Source organism: Thalassophryne amazonica, chromosome 1, assembly GCF_902500255.1.
Source record: "Thalassophryne amazonica chromosome 1, fThaAma1.1, whole genome shotgun sequence".
Lineage (NCBI taxonomy): Eukaryota > Metazoa > Chordata > Actinopteri > Batrachoidiformes > Batrachoididae > Thalassophryne > Thalassophryne amazonica.
The window spans coordinates 91401789-91419956 of NC_047103.1; positions in this window are offsets into that span (position 1 = coordinate 91401789).

Here is an 18168-nt window from a genome sequence, read left to right on the forward strand (position 1 = left end):
AACCTCCAGCAGAACCAGGCTCAGAGAGGGGCAGTCTTCTGCTGGGACTGGTTGGGGCTGAGGGAGAGAACCAGGAAAAAGACATGCTGTGGAGGGGAGCAGAGATCGATCACTAATGATTAAATGCAGAGTGGTGCATACAGAGCAAAAAGAGAAAGAAACAGTGCATCATGGGAACCCCCAGGCAGTCTACATCTATAGCAGCATATATGCAGATATGCTCTCTCCTTCTAGTCCCCGTCAGTACTCTAGCTGCAGCATTTTGAATTAACTGAAGGCTTTTTAGGGAACTTTTAGGACAACCTGATAATAATGAATTACAATAGTCCAGCCTAGAGGAAATAAATGCATGAATTAGTTTTTCAGCATCACTCTGAGACAAGACCTTTCTGATTTTAGAGATATTGCGTAAATGCAAAAAAGCAGTCCTACATATTTGTTTAATATGCGCTTTGAATGACATATCCTGATCAAAAATGACTCCAAGATTTCTCACAGTATTACTAGAGGTCAGGGTAATGCCATCCAGAGTAAGGATCTGGTTAGACACCATGTTTCTAAGATTTGTGGGGCCAAGTACAATAACTTCAGTTTTATCTGAGTTTAAAAGCAGGAAATTAGAGGTCATCCATGTCTTTATGTCTGTAAGACAATCCTGCAGTTTAGCTAATTGTTGTGTGTCCTCTGGCTTCATGGATAGATAAAGCTGGGTATCATCTGCATAACAATGAAAATTTAATCAATACCATCTAATAATACTGCCTAAGGGAAGCATGTATAAAGTGAATAAAATTGGTCCTAGCACAGAACCTTGTGGAACTCCATAATTAACTTTAGTCTGTGAAGAAGATTCCCCATTTACATGAACAAATTGTAATCAATTAGACAAATATGATTCAAACCACCGCAGCGCAGTGCCTTTAATACCTATGGCATGCTCTAATCTCTGTAATAAAATTTTATGGTCAACAGTATCAAAAGCAGCACTGAGGTCTAACAGAACAAGCACAGAGATGAGTCCACTGTCCGAGGCCATAAGAAGATCATTTGTAACCTTCACTAATGCTGTTTCTGTACTATGATGAATTCTAAAACCTGACTGAAACTCTTCAAATAGACCATTCCTCTGCAGATGATCAGTTAGCTGTTTTACAACTACCCTTTCAAGAATTTTTGAGAGAAAAGGAAGGTTGGAGATTGGCCTATAATTAGCTAAGATAGCTGGGTCAAGTGATGGCTTTTTAAGTAATGGTTTAATTACTGCCACCTTAAAAGCCTGTGGTACATAGCCAACTAACAAAGATAGATTGATCATATTAAGATTGAAGCATTAAATAATGGTAGGGCTTCCTTGAGCAGCCTGGTAGGAATGGGGTCTAATAAACATGTTGATGGTTTGGATGAAGTAACTAATGAAGATAACTCAGACAGAACAATCGGAGAGAAAGAGTCTAACCAAATACCAGCATCACTGAAAGCAGCCAAAGATAACGATACGTCTTTGGGATGGTTTATGAGTAATTTTTTCTCTAATAGTTAAAATTTTGTTAGCAAAGAAAGTCATGAAGTCATTACTAGTTAAAGTTAATGGAATACTCAGCTCAATAGAGCTCTGACTCTTTGTCAGCCTGGCTACAGTGCTGAAAAGAAACCTGGGGTTGTTCTTATTTTCTTCAATTAGTGATGAGTAGAAAGATGTCCTAGCTTTACGGAGGGCTTTTTTATAGAGCAACAGACTCTTTTTCCAGGCTAAGTGAAGATCTTCTAAATTAGTGAGACGCCATTTCCTCTCCAACTTACGGGTTATCTGCTTTAAGCTATGAGTTTCTGAGTTATACCACGGAGTCAGGCACTTCTGATTTAAAGCTCTCTTTTTTAGAGGAGCTACAGCATCCAAAGTTGTCTTCAATGAGGATGTAAAACTATTGACGAGATACTCTATCTCACTTACAGAGTTTAGGTAGCTACTCTGCACTGTGTTGGTATATGGCATTAGAGAACATGAAGGAATCATATCCTTAAACCTAGTTACAGCGCTTTCTGAAAGACTTCTAGTGTAATGAAACTTATTCCCCACTGCTGGGTAGTCCATCAGAGTAAATGTAAATGTTATTAAGAAATGATCAGACAGAAGGGAGTTTATGTACTTTACATACATAAATATACGAGGTCTGTCAATAAAGTAACGGCCCTTTTTATTTTTTTCAAAAACTATATGGATTTGAATCACGTGCGATTACATCAGCCAACCTTGAACCCTCGTGCACATGCGTGAGTTTTTCCACGCCTGTCGGTTGCGTCATTCGCCTGTGGGCAGGCTTTGAGTGAGCACTGGTCCACCCCTCTCGTGTTTTTTTTCATTGTTCAGGATTGGCTCAGAGACTCCCGCTTTGCTTGATCAAATTTTTTCAGAAACTGTGAGGCAGATCCGAGTGGACACCATTCGAGAAATTCAGCTGGTTTTCGGTGAAAATTTTAACAGCTGATGAGAGATTATGAAGTGTTACTGTCGCTTTAAGGACTCCCCACGGAGCCGCAGGTCGCGCCGCGCCCCGAGCCGCTGTCGTCTGCCTGTTTTGAGCTGAAAACCTCCAAATTTAAGCCTCTGTTGACCCAAGACGTCGTGAGAGAACAGAGAAGTCTCAGAAGAGCTCGGGATCAGCAGTTTATCTGGACATTCCAGTGTTAAAGGAGATTTTGTAATGAAAGATGTGCAGACGGATTCGCGCGTCGGCACCCAGCCGCTCATCGCATGGTGCCACAGCAAAACACCTCCGTTGGAAGCATTATAGGACAAGTTTGAACATGCCCAGCTGTTAAACAATTTCTCGGATATTCACTCGACTGAAAGCCATCGAAAACTGCCTGAATCTTACGAATGGTTATCAACACGGAGGTGTTTTGCTGTGGCGCCGCGCCATGAGCGGCTGGGTGCCGACGCGCGAATCCGTCCTCATGTCTTTCATTACAAAATCTCCTTTAACAGTGGAATGTCCGGATAAACTGCTGATCCCGAGCTCTTCTGAAACTTCTCTGTTCTCTCACGACGTCCTGGGTCAACAGAGGCTTAAATTTGGAAGTTTTCAGCTTGAAACAGGCTGGCGACGGTGGCTCGGAGCGCGGCGCGCCCTGCGGCTCCGTGGGGAGTCCTTAAAGCGACAGTAACACTCCATAATCTCTCATCAGCCGTTAAAATTTTCACCGAAAACCGTCTGAATTTCTCAAATGGTGTCCACTTCGATGTGCCTCAGTTTCTGAAAAAATTTTGATAAAGCAAAGCGCCAGTCTCTGAGCCATTCCTGAACAATGAAAAAAAAAGACGAGAGGGCTGACCACTCCTCACTCAAAGCCTGCCCACAGGCGAATGATGCAACCGACAGGCGTGGAAAAACTCACGCATGCGCACAAGGGTTCAAGGTTAGCTGATGTAATCGCACGTGATTCAAATCCATATAGTTTTTGAAAAAAATAAAAAGGATCGTTACTTTATTGACAGATCTCGTATACATATACTGTATATACATACATATACACGGTCACTTATATACATATATACATATACACCTACCCATATCTATATATCTACATACGCATATACATACCCACACATTCAAATATACAATAAATCCCACTTATAAATTGAACATTCCCTATAAATCAAATTATATTTGCTTCTTTATGATACTTAGACATGATGTTCTTTTTGAGTAGTTTCTTAAATCTTACTAAGGTACCACTCATTCTAACCTCTGTTGAACATTCATTCCATTTCTTCACCCCAACCACAGACACACAAAAACCCTTTACATTTGTTCTTACTGGTGGTTTCATAAAAATTGCACAACCTCTTAAACTATATCTGGATTCCCTCAATCTGAACAGACTCTGGACATGTCTCGGTAAGGCTTGGTTTTTCGCTCGAAACAAAGTTTGAATTGTAATGTAATCGACCAAATCTATAAATTTTAATAAATTTAAAGACACAAATAGAGAATGAGTTGGTTCACGATAATGTTGGGGAAAGTGAGGAACACGGACCCACAACAGGGGGCGCAAATGAACGGACAATGAAGAAGTCAAATAACAAGGTTTTACTGTTGTGAATTCGCACAACAAACACAACAGATCACAATTGTAAGAATAAACCAATTCCACTGGTGACGTGTGGGCAGGCTCGACGATAGGAGACGTCCGTCCGAGTCGAACCGGAACCACCCGATTTCCTCTGCCACCGAACCCCGGGAATACTGGAGCCGCCAGGTCCCGAACTCCCAGGTGGCCACTGCCTCCGCTCGTCGGATCCGGTACTGCTGGCGAGGAACAGAAACAGTCAGATGTGGGTGCGGCTGCACCCAGCAACACGTAGGTGGAAACACCACCTCCACCTCTAGTCACAACAATATTGCAGTGAAGGGTACTTATCCGATATGGATCAAGTTCAGTCTTCAGCTGTCTTAAGCACAAGCAAAAACAGGTTAGTCCTCAGAAATATGATGACTGGCTGAGTGCGTTACCTTCCTGGTAGAACGATATCTCGGCAATGAGATGGAGATGCCGTCCAGCTGATATACCCCTCAGCTGATGGATGTCAGCTGTTTCAGGTGATGGGTGACGGCTGTCACCTGGGCTGCTCCTCTTCAGCGGCAGCGCCCTCCGGTGCCTGGAGCCCGCACTCCAGGCGGGGCGCCCTCTTGTGGTGGTGGGCCAGCAGTACCTCCTCTTCAGCGGCCCACACAACAGGACCCCCCCCTCAACGGGCGCCTCCTGGCGCCCGACCGGGCTTATCTGGGTGGCGGCGGTAGAAGTCGGCCAGGAGGGCCGGGTCCAGGATGACGCTCCTTTTCACCCAGGAGCGTTCTTCGGGGCCGTACCCCTCCCAGTCCACCAGGTATTGAAAACCCCGGCCCATCCGTCGGAGTCCCGGATGTAGGTCTCCATTGATTCGCGCTCAGGCCGTGAGAGGTTGTACAGCCTGCTGGACGGGAACTCACAGCCCGGAACCAAATCAATGGCACAATCATAAGGACGGTGGGGGGGAAGGGTGAGCGCCAGATCCTTGCTGAACACGTCAACCAGGTCATGGTACTCCACCGGCACCGCCCCCAGATTGGGCGGGACTCTGACCTCCTCCTTAGCCTGGGAGCCGGGAGGAACCGAGGAACCTAAACATACCCGATGGCAGGTCTCGCTCCACTGCACCACTACCCCGGACGGCCAATCGATCCGGGGATTGTGTTTTACCATCCAGGGGAACCCCAAAATCACACGGGAGGTAGCAGGAGTCACAAAAAACTCGATCTCCTCCCGGTGATTTCCTGACACCACCAGAGTTACAGGTGGTGTCTTATGCGTGATCGGAGGGAGTAGGGAGCCATCTAGCGCCCGCACCTGCACAGACGAGGTGAGCGCCACCAGAGGGAGCCCTACCTCCCTAGCCCATCTGCTGTCCAACAGATTCCCCTCCGAGCCCGTGTCCACCAGTGCTGGGGCCTTCAGGGTTGAGTCCTCATAAAGGATCGTAACTGGGAGTCGTGTGGCGATGTGGGTGTGTCCCACGTGAATGTCTTGGCCCACCCCTAGCCCAGTCTCTAGGGGCGGGCGTTGGTGTTTAACCGCTCGGGGCAGTCTTTTACGTGGTGCTCTATCGAGCCACAAACAAAACAAGCTCCGTGGGCCTGCCTCCTCTGTGCACCTGGTGCCCTAAATGTTGCCCTACTCGTGTCCATTGCTTCGTCAGCAGGGGGAGCTGTGGCCCCACGGAGCGCAGGGGCCGTGGAGCGTGGGGAAGGCGGAGCGCGGTCGGAACCGGAAGGGAGAGGGACGGCGCGTGCCCGGCCACGCCCTTCGTCTCGTTCCCGCCGACGTTCTTCTAACCGGTTGTCTAATCGTATGACAAGATCGATGAGCCCATCTAAATCCCGCGGTTCGTCCTTAGCCACCAGGTGCTCCTTAAGAACCAATGACAGTCCGTTTACAAAGGCGGCGCGGAGGGCAGTGCTATTCCAGCCGGACCTCGCAGCCGCGATGCGGAAGTCGACTGCATAGGCAGCTGCGCTCCGATGCCCCTGTCTCATCGACAGTGGCACAGCTGAAGTGGTTTCTCCTCTATTAGGGTGATCGAACACGGTTCTGAACTCCCTCACAAACCCATCATATGTCTGAAGGAGCCGTGAATTCTGCTCCCAGAGCGCTGTAGCCCAAGTGCGTGCCTCGCCGCGAAGCAGGTTTATTACATAAGCTACCTTGCTAGCATCGGTCGCGTACATAACTGGACGCTGTGCGAAGACGAGCGAACACTGCATGAGGAAATCCGCGCACGTCTCCACACAGCCTCCGTACGGCTCTGGGGGGCTTATGTATGCTTCCGGGGAAGGTGGGAGGGGTCGTTGAATGACCAGTGGAACGTCAATGTTACGCACAGGGTCTACGGGAGGGAGAGCCGCAGCGGCGCCCGGAGGGCGCGCTTCCACCTGCGCGGCGAGAGCCTCCACCCTGCGGTTAAGGAGGATGTTCTGCTCGGTCATCAAATCTAACCGAGTCGTGAAAGCGGTGAGGATCCGCTGCAACTCACCGATTACCCCTCCTGCGGACGCCTGCGCGTCCTGTTCTTCCATTGGCCGTTCAACAGCCGGTTGACGCCCCTCGGGATCCATGGCGTTGGCCGAGATATCCTGTTGGGGAAAGTGAGGAACACGGACCCACAACAGGGGGCGCAAATGAACGGACAATGAAGAAGTCAAATAACAAGGTTTTACTGTTGTGAATTCGCACAACAAACACAACAGATCACAATTGTAAGAATAAACCAATTCCACTGGTGACGTGTGGGCAGGCTCGACGATAGGAGACGTCCGTCCGAGTCGAACCGGAACCACCCGATTTCCTCTGCCACCGAACCCCAGGAATACTGGAGCCGCCAAGTCCCGAACTCCCAGGTGGCCACTGCCTCCGCTCATCGGATCCGGTACTGCTGGCGAGGAACAGAAACAGTCAGATGTGGGTGCGGCTGCACCCAGCAACACGTAGGGTGGAAACACCACCTCCACCTCTAGTCACAAACAATATTGCAGTGAAGGGTACTTATCCGATATGGATCAAGTTCAGTCTTCAGCTGTCTTAAGCACAAGCAAAAACAGGTTAGTCCTCAGAAATATGATGACTGGCTGAGTGCGTTACCTTCCTGGTAGAACGATATCTCGGCAATGAGATGGAGATGCCGTCCAGCTGATATACCCCTCAGCTGATGGATGTCAGCTGTTTCAGGTGATGGGTGACGGCTGTCACCTGGGCTGCTCCTCTTCAGCGGCAGCGCCCTCCGGTGCCTGGAGCCCGCACTCCAGGCGGGGCGCCCTCTGGTGGTGGTGGGCCAGCAGTACCTCCTCTTCAGCAGCCCACACAACAGATAATGTTTATTGCAGATGATTCGTATGGCTCGTTTTTGCAAAAGGAATATTGGATTGGTTTTTGATTTGTAAGTGTTTCGCCATGAATCAACACAATATGTCATATATGGTACCATCAGAGAATGATATAAGTAAGTAACCCTTCTTGTGGCAGTACGTCTTTGGCTTTATACAAATGGCTATAGTTTTTGACAATTTTGATTTCACATAATTTATGTGGTTTCCAGCTAAGTTTATTATCAATTATAACACCTAAAAATTTATTCTCTCTTACTAACTCAATTTCCTTATTGTTTATAGTTAAATTTTTACATTTGGGTGCCTGTTTATTTCCAAATATAATACATTTGGTTTTCCCAAGGTTGAGTGACAACTTATTAGCGTCAAACCAAACCTTAAATTTTTCCAGTTCTTTCTCCACTATGTCCAGAAGCTGTTCAAGATTTTCACCGCTACAGAACATAGTTGTATCATCCGCAAAAAGGACACATCTCAGTGAACTCGACACCCAACTTATATCATTTATATAGATTATAAACAACAAAGGACCCAGCACTGAGCCCTGCGGCACCCCACATGTGACTTCCCTGAGTTCAGAATTTGTATTATTGAATTGAACATACTGAAATCTGCCTTGTAAATAACTAGTTATCCATTCATATGCCAGACCTCTGATTCCATATTTCTGCAGTTTAGTTAATAGTATTCCATGGTTAATTGTGTCAAACGCTTTCTGTAAATAAAAAAAAAACACCTACTGTATATTGTTTATTGTCAACTGCAGTCGCTATACTTTCCACAAAGTCCATCAAAGCCTGTGATGTAGTTTGAGACCTTCTGAATCCATATTGTTCTTCACAAATGATGTTATGCTTCAGTAAATAATCATTTAATCTTTTAGCAAATATTTTTTCCAAAATTTTGGAAAATTGTGGCAGGAGTGATATAGGTCTATAATTAGAAAATGTGTGTTTGTCACCAGTTTTAAACAGAGGAATCTGTTTAAAACTGCATCACCTTTCTGCATCACCTGAGGCCCACAGTGGTTGGCCATAGACCAACTCTATCAGAAAAGACTGGAGGTTCTCCTTAAGGATTATTTATAGGCCTAGTATGACCCACCGGAGTCTGTCCACTCAAGAAAAGAGGCCTCCATAAAACAATGAAAGCACTCGTAGAGTCCGTTAGCCTGGGGGTGATATGTGGTGCTGTGGTGGAGCTTCACACCAAGTCTGTCTGCAATGGTGTTTCAGAGCTCAGATGTAAACTGTGAGCCCCTGTTGGAAGAGAGGTCAGATGAAATGCCAAACTGGGTGGCCCAGGTTCCAATGAATGCCTGGGCAGTTGCTGTGCCTCAGCAGTTGTTGTGACCATCAGCAGACTAGCCTTCATCCACCATGTGGTTTTATCTACCATAGTCAGGAGGTACATGAAACCCAGGTAGGAGGGTAGGGGGCCCATGAAGTCTAAATCAAGGTGGTCAAATCTCCACTCAGGCATGGGAAATGTGCTTGGGGCGCTTTGGAGTGGCGGCGAATTTTGGAGCACTGACACTCTCCACAAAAGTCTTCCCATTCCGTCACGCCTTTCTTGAGCTTGTGCCAGACTAACTTGGCTGCCACCAGCTTTTGAGATGGTGTTGTACCCGGGTGGGAAAGACCATGCACAGCATCAAAAACATGTTGCTTCCATGCAGCGAGAACAATGGGCCATAGCTGTCCAGTTGCAAAGCAGCATGGTGCTGCCTTCACCAAAAGCTGGCTTTGGGTAATGTTCGAAAGAACACGGTTGCAGATACAAGTGGCAGAAATGAGATTCCTCTGTCAGGTATCTAAGCTTACACAGCAGGACAGGGTGAGAAACTTGAATATCTGGTAGGGACTCTGAATAGAGCCACTGCTTCTTTGCATCAAAGGTAGCCAGCAGAGGTGGTTTTAGCATCTGGTGAGGATGCTCCCTTGATGTCTCCCAAGGGAGGTCTTCCAGGTACATCCAACTCGGAGGAGGCCCCAGGGAAAACCCAGGGGCCAGGATTTATATTTCCTAGCTGGCTTGGGAAAACCTCAGGATCTCCCAAGAACAATTCGATGACTTGGCAGAGGATCAGGAAGTGTGGGAGAGCTGCTTTGTCAAGTGCTGCAGCTATCCAGACCAGGAAAAGTGGAGGAAAATTAATAATTTACTTGTTACCAGAAACTACAACAGACAGACATCTGCATTTGTCAAGCTGTGGTAGAGTTTCCCAGTTAGACACTTTGCAATTCCTGAATGTTTGATAAGCAGCCTTGGTGACGACCTGACCTAAGCTTTGGACATGAAAAGAATTGACAAGGTCATTTCAAGCTTAAGGTAACTTTAATGACACCAGCTCCTAATTTCAATCATGCATGCAGTGATAACATTATTCCCTGTGACAAGCGTGGGCATGTGCAGCAGCAGGCCTGTTCAGCAGGTTGAGGAATACATTCAGAAATGCTTAACACTTGATGAATAAATGAAGGATAAACAATTTAAAAGAAAAAAAAAACTCAGTACAGAACAGTTCAAATTGGACTCACATTATGTAAATCTGGATTTATGGTTTGTGCCTTTTGGGTTTATCTGGAAAGAAAATATCTGCCTCCTTTAACGGTACTGACTCCAGGTCACATTTGACTTCATGACTAAGTTTCCTGTAAATTGTATCATATCGGTGCTGAAGAAAAGAAAGAACTCATGAAAAAAAGTCAAAAGCAGGCTGCTTTCCAGCACGTCCATTCTGTTTACCTGAAGCTGCCTTCTTATTCCTGCCTCTCGGTGATGACAAAGAGAACAACACAGTACACACAGTACTTAACACAGTACAGTTCCTGTGAAAGTCAAGTCAAGTGCTGCCTGAAAGGGCTGATTCAGCAACCCATGGCAACTGTTCAGTGCTAACAAAGTAATGCCACATCACCCACTCACTACATTTATTAACAAGAGCAAACTGAGATTTCTGACAGTTGCCAGTCTGGATCCAGATCACCTCCAAAATTCAGTGAGTCTTCCATGCGCTAATATCTATCTGTAGTGAAAACTTGGTGAGAATCTGTGAAGTAGTTTTGACGTAATCCTTCAAATCCTGAGGTCCATCAGTGTCTGTGCTTATTCCTGGACTGGATTGTGTGAAGCAGATGAAAGCCTACGACTTCCCCCTAAATCGGACACCAGTCTGACACAGGACAGGTTACTTCCCAAGCCAAGGCCAGTACCCATTTACAGCTAGGTGGACCGAGACAATGCAGATTAGGTGCCTTATCCAAGGACACAGACAGGTCGTGTGACCAGGGATCAAACCCAGGTCTACATATTGGTAGCGCAACTCCTTATCCCACTGAGCTCTTTAAGCACCGTGACACTTGCATGCATTTAACCCCTGCACTGCTACGCAATTCATTGTGCCAATGCGACTCACTTTGTCCTGCTGGATGCTGCGTTATATAAAATAATTATTTCATAGCAGATTAATCATTTTCTCTCAGACGTTGGCTGATGAAATCATCTCTAATTGCTCTGGAATCACAAAGGAATTCTCTCCAGCTGCAGCTTGTCTTGTGTGCTTCATGACGTGGAGAACGAATTTGAAAACATCTCAAAGGTAATTATTTCAAATGTTTATATTGTAATGGCTTGGTAAAACAGTTGCATTGTCATTCCTTCTTATGAGTATCTGTAAAATTATGTTTTTATAGATTTACCAAATCATAATCGTTCAGATGAGCTCCGCTGACACAATGTCTCACAGTGACACCACAGTGTTTTTGAATAGATTGCTCAATGTTCACGTGTAGTTCACAAAATTAATGCCTGCCAGAGATTTTGAACATTTCAAAATTTTCTTTGCGCCCTTGCATGCAGCCGTGCACAGCTTACACACAGTTTACAACAAGTTTACAACAAGCTTACAACAAGTTTACAAAGCGTTTACTCTGGCACACCAGATTGTGTGCTAGTGTGGGGATCAAATTTGTGCAAATGTCAAGGTACCTTATGTCTATATGTCTCACCTCATAGTTACACTCCTCGCCATTTGACAAGTAACTGAGACATGGATGGAGCAGTGAAAGCAATTTATCTCCTGGCTTCAATTTTCTCAGGTGAGACCTTCAGTGCTGATGCCTGGAACTAATTCTCCTTTGATCTGACAAAGGATCAGTGTGTATAACTTTGCTTGCAGTACCTTCATTTTTGTTTTCTTTAACAAGGTCCAACATGGATTCAGCCATATGTCCCAACTAGATGGCCCGTTGTGTTAGGCATAATCATCATCTGCATTATTTAGTCAAAATGATCGGATCCCATTAATTAAATTTTGACTTCATCTGATGTCATACTGCCCCAGTTGCTACATCTTAAACATTAGCAAAATGCTCAGTGAGCTTCTCCTCCTCATATTTAATGTACAACCTCAAATCAGAAAAAGTTGGGATGATATGGAAAATGTAAATAAAATTTAATAAATAAAAGTGAATACATTTTTAAAAAGCAATGATTCTGATATTTACTGTGGTAAGATATTCATGTTTGCATGGTCAACTTAGTTTAATTTGTTAATATACATCCATTTCATCCATCCGTCCCATCCAAGTTGGGATGTGGCAATTTAGGATTACTAATGAAGTAAAACAAGAGCAATCAGAGATTTCTGACATCCGCCAAAGGTTGACAAGGACTCATAATAACAGATATGTGATTCACATTGTGACCTGGACTTTACCTGGATCCAGACTGCACAACACAGTGCAATAATTGCATACTGATCCAGAATGGTCCGACTGATCAAGATGTTGCAATCTGATATTTAATTCACAAGCTAAAACAAAATAGTGCCTTCCTGATCTTGGTTTTACATTGTGATGTCCTATGTTTCTGCTGCAGAAAGCTGCATATTGATCCGGATCACTCCCAAATCCAACACTAACAGGGTCTTCCTTTGCACAATAACCACATGTGATTTAAATTTTGTCAAAATCCATCAGGGTTTTATTAAAAAAGAAGACCTGAAAGTTCAACTACAATTTGCCATAAGGTATATCTGAGATGCAAGCCTAGATTTAATGTTTTGGTGAAATAAAACCCTCCTCTGTACCATGAAGCTGTATAACTGGGGATACAAAATGCAAAACATGCACTATGCACAATTTCTCCAGTCACAGCCAGAGAAGCCTGTAACTTCTTCTGTGTTGTCTGGGTATCTTGGTGGTTTTCCTCACTCTTCTCCTTCTTGCACAGTCACTCAGTTTTTGAGAATTGTCTACTCCACACAGATTTACCATAGAGTGCCATACTGTTTGTATTTCTTCATAACTGATGTAAATAAAGTCCAAGACATATTCAGTGACTTGGAAATGTTCATGTAGCCATCCCCTGACTTGTCTGAATAAAACTGGCAATTAAACTGATTATTTACAGGTATTATACCAAAGGGGCTGATTACTTATGCAACCCATCATTTTGGCTTTTATATTTTTAATAAATTTATATCAAGTTGTAGAGATTTGCATTCAATTTGAGTCTAAGGAAGATAATTTTAGAAATTTCTATATTGAGAAGCTGATTTACTTTTTGTATTTGAAATGTCATAAAAAAATTAAAATGCGTGAAATACCAAGGGTGGCCTTTCTGTGTGGAGTTTGCATGTTCTCCCGGTGTGTGCGTGGGTTTCCTCCGGGTGCTCCGGTTTCCTCCCACATCCAAAGACATGCAGGTTAGGTGGATTGGAGTCTTTAAATTGTCTGTAGGTGTGTGTGTGTGGGTGTGTCTGTGTTTGTGGCCCTGCGACAGACTAGCGTCCTGTCCTGGGTGTACCCCGCCTCGCGCTCTATGACTGCTGGGATAGGCTCCAACCCCCCGCGACCCTTAATTGGACTAAGTGGTAGAAGATGGATGGATGGATGAAATACCAAGGTGCTGAATACTTTTGCAAGCTACTGCATATGATTCCTGCTTCATGCGCACGTCATGCACAATTCGACCACATTCACACTATGTGTGAAGGGGCCCTAAGATAACATAACCGGAGCTTTATTTATCCCAAAGGGGGAACTCAATTCAGTCAGTGAGCTCATCTATTTATCAAAGAGTTATACAGTTTGATGTTGTTACATTTCAAAATTTCACTTACATTATCAACTGATTCATTTTCAGAGTCCTACTACATTTTCGGAGAAGTTAACTATTTGGATTGTAATTGTTATGGTTTGTGGGTGTTTGCTGTGATTTTCCTGGATGTCTGAATCCTACTTTTTGTGCAATGGGACCCTGGTCATTCCTGGATAAAAACAGATGCTGTTTGGTGCATTAGAAAAATTAGTCCCATAGAGAAGGAGAATCTTTTTAGCTATCCAAAATATGCTGTATATATGGTACGCTGCATTTTGCACACTGACAAACACACAGAAAAACAATCCAAAATAAGTTTCCTGGAATTCTACCACATTAACTCAGTTTTGTTCTAAATCTGTGAATTTATTATCACAAAATTTCTAACATTTTGTTGCACATATATGAGTATGTAATTAAAAGTTCAATTTTTTCTGAGAAATTTGTGTTTTGTTTTTCTTTTTCTGACAAATTTACCACTTTAATCTAACCACTTTAAGGTTATTTTTCCCTCATACGGCATCCATGTGTCGGAACATGAAGGCAGTTTCACCCAAGATTCTGTCTGAAAAAGGGTGTAGGAGAATGCACGAGCACCTGAGCAATATTATCTTCGTCGGAATGCTTACCCACTCCATATATTTCAATAAAATGTCTGATTTCATCACAAATAACTCAACCGTTTAGTGTCAGGCGGTGCCAGGTCTGTTCCACCTTGTATGCAACTCTCATACTGCAAACTCTCAAATTGACATAATTGTCATACAACTGTTACTGATGACAAAAACAAAACAAAACAAAACAAACACTGAATACGTGGTTAAGGACCTCTTCACACATCGTGCAAATTTGGTCAAAGTGCGCATGAAGCAGCAATCGTGGGCAAAATGTGTAAATTCGTAGCCGCCTCCAACGCCTCGTACACCTGTTGCTACAACTATTTGCGCACACCAGTGGCTGAAAGACAGAGAGTGCACTGTGAGAGCCCATTGAACCCTCTCGAGGCAGGTGTTGGCCAAATTCCAGCTGACACACACGAACATCTAACAGCGCTCGCTTGGCACTTAGAAAATGTGTGGCCATTCACACTGTCATCATGAAAACAGTCTGCAGACAATCACTGTTGAGTTGGATGTGAAATTTGTCTGAGTGCCCCACGACTGTGGAGTTGCCGAGTGCACATGTGGCGTGCTAGAGTGTCGGCTCCCCCCACAACACGTGTACATGTGTTGCACACGCCCCCCCGCTCTTCCCCCAACACATGCATGCTGTTGTGTGTGGGCCGCCAGAAGAGGAGGTACTGCTGGCCCACCACCAGTGGGCGCCCTGCCTGAAGTGCGGGCTTCAGGCACGAGAGGGCGCTGCCGCCACGGACACAGCCGGGGGTGACAGCTGTCACTCATTACCCCTTGACAGCTGTCACCCATCTACTCAACATCATCTCACTCTATAAAGACCAGACGTCATCTCCACCTAGTTGCCGAGATATCGTACTTCATTGGAGGTAATATACTCAGCCGTTTGTGTTTTACACATCAATCTGTATATTGTGAGTCTTTGCAGGAGTACCTGTTATCCTCTGTCTGCGGGAGCTGATTGAGTGCTGGACTGCACTCTTTTCCCCTGAGGAATCACTGCGGTACTCTGCAGCATATTGAGTGAGAGGTGGAGGTGGCATTCCCACCGTTGTTGTTACAGGGTGTACACACACCCACACTTGACTGTCTTTTGTTCTCGCCAGCAGTACCAGATCCGACAGTCGGGGACGGTGATCACCTGGGAATTCGGGACTTGGCGGCTCCAGTATTCACCAGGTTCGGTGGCGGCGGAAATCGTGTGGTTCCGGCTCTTCTCAGGACAGACGTCTTCTGTCCTTGAGCCTGCCCACACGTCACCTTTGTGGATTGACTGTAATCATATTCTGAGATTGTCTGTATGTTCGTTGTGCTCCTTCACAACATTAAATTGTTAATTTTTGGCTCATCTATTGACCGTTCATTTGCGCCCCCTGTTGTGGGTCCGTGTCACTACACTTTCACAACACATGCATGTGGTTCGCACGTCCCCCGCAGGCGAGGTGCCTCCCAGCTGATCATAGAGTGACACCTTGGTCTGTGCGGTGAATGGATGGGGTATGGCAGCTGTTGACAACTCTGGTCCTGGTCATCAGAGCTGCAGAACATGCACCGTGTTTTGTCGGACATGTGCGTGTGTGTGCTTGCTGTCCTCACATCGAAATACATAAAAACATATATCGCTTCTGCGAGGGGCTGGAGAGCATGCACATTGACAGGCTGTTCCAGCTGGACCGGACTGTCAGTTCATGTGGACATGCAGCAGGCGATCTGAACGTCATGTCTGTCTGACAGGACAGTGAGCAGCGCATCGCAGGACCATATGACAGGCCAACAGTACGACAAATGCGCCACTTTCAGTCACATATAAGCAGAAATATGCCCTACCAAATGCTGTTTGGTCAGTTATCACAGCGCTTTTTTTTAGAAAATACGTTTATCTGCTTGTTGATTTTAACCATTTCATGCTCCTGTTATGAGGCATTATGAGGCAGTGATTGTGGTGCAGTGGTAAAGTTTCCATCTGCTAATCAGAGCATGTGGGTTCAAATCCTGAGTGGCATTTTTTTTTTTATTTAACCAGGGTTATTCAGCTGCAGGGTTCTGTATTGCATCCCCTTTTATGTGTTATGGATATCAACCCAGTGATATTCACTAATTATACAGCTGGTTTTTATTTTATTTTCCTCCACATCAGTAGCATGATGTGGTGCACCTTACAGCAGCTTGCACTGTGTTCCGGCTTGAAAGACACCATTGTGTGCACGAACCTTCACACCAGGATTGTGCACACCTGCCCATTGGCACAATGTTTCATTGTGCGCTAATTCAAACTGTTTTGCGCTGTTTCACCCTAACCCTAACCCTAATTCGAACAAATTTGCACTATGTGAGAAGGGGCCCTAAATGGAGGCATGGTGGATTAGTGTTTAACACTGTTGCCTCACAGCAAGAAGGTTATGGATGCATGGATAAAATAATCAATGAATTAAAAAAAAAAATCACCATGCAAAACAAAAGTTATTATAGGTCACCCGGTACATTTATGGAACTCAGGAAAGACCAATGCACACTGATGACTTCATCACAAGTAGCTTTTTAAGATGTGTTGGGATCACAAAATTAATTTAATGTAGGGTGGGTGTTTCATTAGAAAAGATGGTGAGCAGATGCTCGTGGGGGAGCTTTCCAGTGCATAGATATATTTGCCCCCCACCACACGCATGCACACACACACACACACACACACACACACACACACACACACACACACACACACACACACACACACACACACACACACACACACACACACACACACGAGTATTTCTTGTAAAGTTTCACAATTTTCAGATCTTTGAATCTGAATCTAATTCAGCACTTAGATCTTGATTATCATAAGGCTCTGATAATCAGGATCAGAACTCAAATACAAGATCAGCATACTAAAAACTAAGATTTGCACTCAAATTTAATTTGACACAAACCTCATCTTTCCACCGATTTCCTTTGAAAACCATTTATTTACGTACATTTCAAAATATCTTGCCAACAACCACTTTATGTCCTTTAGAACATGGATCTTAAATAGCATTTTAAAAAGAAATCTACACAGTGCTACTGATTGGTGCTTGGAAATGTGTTCTCCTACACTGGATATTGAATTCTGTTCCTGCCGTCTCACATTGGAGTGGAACCATTACGGATGGTATCTCTTATGATGCAATAAGCTTCTGTCTGAAAGGTAAGCCTCCCAAATTCAGAATGAAGGAGGTCAGGCTTTTCAGAGGGGCCTATGTGGACTAGTGTGGACTGAATCTTCAAGGTACTCTTTCAGCTTTTTAGACAAAAGTTTAGTAACACTGATGACCTCTGTGATATGTGTGCTGTCGTTTTTTTTTCTCATTTATTACTCTGATTGTTCGAAGTTAGTCAGAAGTTACAATATAAAGAGCCTTGGGGTGACTGTTTGTTGTGATTTGGCGCTATATAAATAAAATTGATTTGATTTTGATTTGAACTTACCTCTCTATCAGATCCATTTTCTTGCCTTTTAAACTTGCAATTCTGCACTTTAACCATCTTTTTAGTACCACTACTGTTGTTGCCTTGAATGGTGAGTTAATGTGTGTGTGTGTGTGTGTGTGTGTGTGTGTGTGTGTGTGTGTGTGTGTGTGTGTGTGTGTGTGTGTGTGTGTGTGTGTGTGTGTGTGTGTGTGTGTGTGTGTGGTGGTGTATTAACAAGAGCAGTCTGGATTCAGTTCAGGATGTGATTGCTTAAAAACATCTGCAGACTTCCTGTGTGATCTTTGCATCACTTCCACTTTCTAACCCTCTCAGTTACTCATTTACCAGTGTGCTCATCATCCCAACATGTTACCATTTCTTAGAAACAGGGACCTTACAAATTGTGAACACAGGAGATACTGCTTGCAATGCAAATGGATGGGAATTGTGCTTTCCACATTGTCAGGAATTCCAAACAATCAGAAGGGATGCTGGAGGATGAGAAAATGTTCCTCCAGCTTATGTCCTGGTGGCACACATGGCGGCATGGTGGCTTTGTG